Source organism: Cryptomeria japonica, unplaced genomic scaffold (genome assembly GCF_030272615.1).
Source record: "Cryptomeria japonica unplaced genomic scaffold, Sugi_1.0 HiC_scaffold_377, whole genome shotgun sequence".
Lineage (NCBI taxonomy): Eukaryota > Viridiplantae > Streptophyta > Pinopsida > Cupressales > Cupressaceae > Cryptomeria > Cryptomeria japonica.
In genome coordinates this window covers 87,119-90,569 of record NW_026729198.1, presented here as the reverse complement: position 1 = coordinate 90,569, position 3,451 = coordinate 87,119, and the positions used below count along the sequence as shown (strand labels likewise).

The following is a 3,451-nucleotide window of genomic DNA, read 5'->3' as shown; positions in this document are numbered from 1 at the left end:
AGAAACATCACCGTGCACCTTGGCCAACGTGCGCGACTCGACCGAGCGCGCACTGGCCGAGGTGCACACCGATTTCACCTGGGTGCGCGCGCAGCACCTCGGGCGCACCGGGGTGCGCGCACAACGCCCGGGTTGCACCGTGGCCTGTGTGCTCGGGGCGCCTCGGGTGCGCGCTCGGTGTCGCCCCCGCGCGCGCGGTAGTGCGGGCAGCGCACCCCGGCCCGGCCCGGCCCCGACGAGAACGCAAACGGGCAAAAGGTTTATTCAAATAGCATTGCGACGCCCGGCGAAAAACTAAAAAAGGGTGCAACACCGGGACTTCCCGGGAGGTCACCCATCCCAGTACTACTCCGGCCCAAGCGCGCTTAACTGCGGAGTTCTGATGGGATCCGGTGCACTAACGCTGGTATGATCGCACCCGTTATGAGCTTGTCGCAGTGTGTACTTAGCAAACCGCGACCCACGTGCGAATCCACCCCGGCCACCCACCCCCGTCGAGGTGCACACCCTCCCTCGCGAAGTGCGCCCCGTTCGCCAAGTGTGAGCCCTGCCCGGGTGCGCGCACCTTGCTAGGGCGTCGGGTGTGCACCCGGCCCGGCCTACGTGCGTGCACCTGGAGGGGGCGTCGTGTGCGTGCAGTGTCCCGTCTGCAACGCGGTGCCCACACACCACCTCGGGCGCAACGACCTGCGCTCACATGTGGGCCGAGTGCACCTTGGTGCATGTTCGGGGCGCCTCGGGTGCACGCTCGATCTTGCCCCGGTGCACCAAGGCGCTCGGTTTGCCCCGGGTGCGCACTTGGTGCAAGGTGGGCACCCAAAATAGGGATCAAGCACCAAAACACAAGTTTCGGGATGCAAAATGGGACCCAAGGACCACAAATGCGTTCCAAGACCCATGATGGGTCCACGAGAACAAAAATGTGTTCCGAGACTTAATAAACAAATATTGGGTTTTAGGAGAAGAAACATGCTCTGATGCCCAAAACGAGAATCGACCCCGAAAAGGCCACAGGCCAAAAGTGGGATGCGAGACAAAAAAAAATGGGACCCGAGGACCAAAATTGGGTTCCCAGGTCGAAGACAGGGCAACCGGACAAGAAACGACCTCTAAGGCTCGAAATGAGTCCCGACGACTAAAACTTGACAAGAAGCACCCATCAGGCACCCAACTCGACACCCATGGGATGCCGACCCACCCGGGCTTCCACCTAGCACACCTTGGCACCCACCCACCCTCGCACCCAACCTCGCACCCAACTTAGCACCTTTGAACCCACATTGGCACTCACCCTGACCCTGGCACCTTGGAACCCACATTGGCACTCACCTTGACCCTGGCACCCACCTTTGCACTCACCTTGGGACCCACCCTGGCTCCCACCTCGGCACCCACCCAGACACCCACCTTGGTTCCTTGGCACCCACCTTGGATCCTTGGCACCCACCCCGACACCCACCTTGGCACGCAACTTGGCTACTTGCCACCCACCTTGGCTCCTTGACGCCCACCCCGACAACCACCCCGTGACCTACCCTGGCTAGGGTTGGTGCACACCCACCCTGGTGCCCACCTTGGCACCCACCCTATGACCCACCTTGGCACGCACCTTAGTACCCACCCCGTTACCCACCCTAGGACCCACCCCGTGACCCACCTTGGCCAGGGTGGGTGCACCCACCCTGGTGCCCACCTTGGCACCCACCCATCCTAGCACCCAGCCTGTGACCGGGCTTGGAACCCAACCTTGCACCCGCACCCGTCTTGGCCAGTGTGGGTGCGCACCCATCCTGGCACCCACGTTGTGACACACCCTTTAACCCACGCACCCTAGCACCCACGTTGGCACCCACCTTGGAACCCAACCTAGCAACTTGGCACCCACCCCGTGACCCACCTTGGCATCCACCATAGCAGTCGCCGACTTGGCACCCACCTCGGCACCCACCTTGACACTTGTGGACCCACCTTGCCACTCACCCTAGCATCGACCCATCCTAGCACCCACCCTGGCACCTTTGCACCCTAGCACTCACCCATCCTAGCACCTAACCTGTGACCCACCTTGACACTCACCCTCGCACCCACCTTGGAACCCAACCTAGCACCCACCCACCCTGACACCAACCCTAGCACCTACCCACCCTTGCACCCACCCTGTGACCCATCTTGGCACCCACCCATCCTACCACTCAACCTATCACCCACCTTCTCACCCACCTTGGCATCCACCTTAGCACCCACCCACACTGGCACCTTGGCACCCACCTCGGGCAAGGTGGGTGCACACCCACCCTGGCACCCAATTTAGAACCCACCGAGCATGTTACCCACCTTGGCACCCACATTGCAGCCCACCCTAGTACCCACCCTATGACCCACATTGGCATCCACACCCTAGCACCCAGGCACCTCGACACCCGCCTTGACACCCACCCTAGCACTGAACCTGTGACCCACCTTGGAACTCACCCTAGAACCCACCCACCCTGTGAACCACCTTGGCATCCACCTTAGCACCCACCCACCTTGGCACCCACTCTAGCACTCACCCATCCTAACACCCAACTTGTTACCCACCTTGGCACCCGCCCTCGCGTCCACCTTGAAACCCACCCTAGCACCCACCCACGCAGGAGCCCACCTTGGCACCCAACCTAACACCCACGCATCCTGGCACCCAACTTGTGACCCACCTTGGAACCCACCCTAGTACCCACCTTTGAACCCACTATATCACCAACCCACCTTGGCACCCACCCTATGACCCTCTTTGGAATCCACCCTAGCACGCACCCACCCTGGCACCCACCATGGAGCGCACCCTAGCACCCACCCACCTCGGCACGCACCTCAACACCCACCTTGGTGTGCGCACTGCGCCAACCTCTCAAAGACCCTATGTGGTGCGCTCCAAAGTGTACACCTTTGGTGCGCTCCAAGGTGCGCACCTTTGGTGCACACCGAGGTGCACACCAAAGTGTGCACCGAGGTGAGCACCAAAGTGCACTCCAGGGTGCACACCAAGGCGTGCACCTTTGGTGCGGTCAATGCAAACGAATTCGGAAGTTGGGGTCGATGTCCTAATCGCTGCTGCAGACTACACGTATGAGAATCGGACAAATAGCTTTATATAGGGGAGGTGTTGCGTTTGATGGGTCGACTCCCCTGGTTGTGTGCACTGCACCAACTTCAAAGACCCTGTCTTGTTTAAGAAGTCAAAAGTTGGGGTGGATGTCCTAATCATTGCTGCAGTCTACGCATGTATGAGAATCAGACAAATAGCTTATATAGGGGAGGTGTTGCATTCGGTGGGTTGACTCCCCTGGTTGTGCGCACTGCGCCAACCTCAAAGACCCCGCATAGCAGAAGAAGTCGGAAGTCGGATTTTGGTGAGCACCAAGGCGTGCACCTTTGGTGCGGTCAACGCAGACGAATTCAGAAGTTGGGG

The 3,451-nt window shown here is 60.4% G+C and overlaps 1 non-coding gene across 1 annotated transcript; it reads right to left on the bottom strand.

The window, feature by feature from the left end:
- Window positions 1-301: 301 nt before the first annotated feature.
- On the bottom strand, window positions 302-420 carry LOC131871199 (5S ribosomal RNA). Its single transcript, XR_009369473.1, has one exon. It is a non-coding gene; the product is annotated as a 5S ribosomal RNA (ribosomal RNA).
- Between the last annotated feature and the right edge of the window lie 3,031 nt (window positions 421-3,451).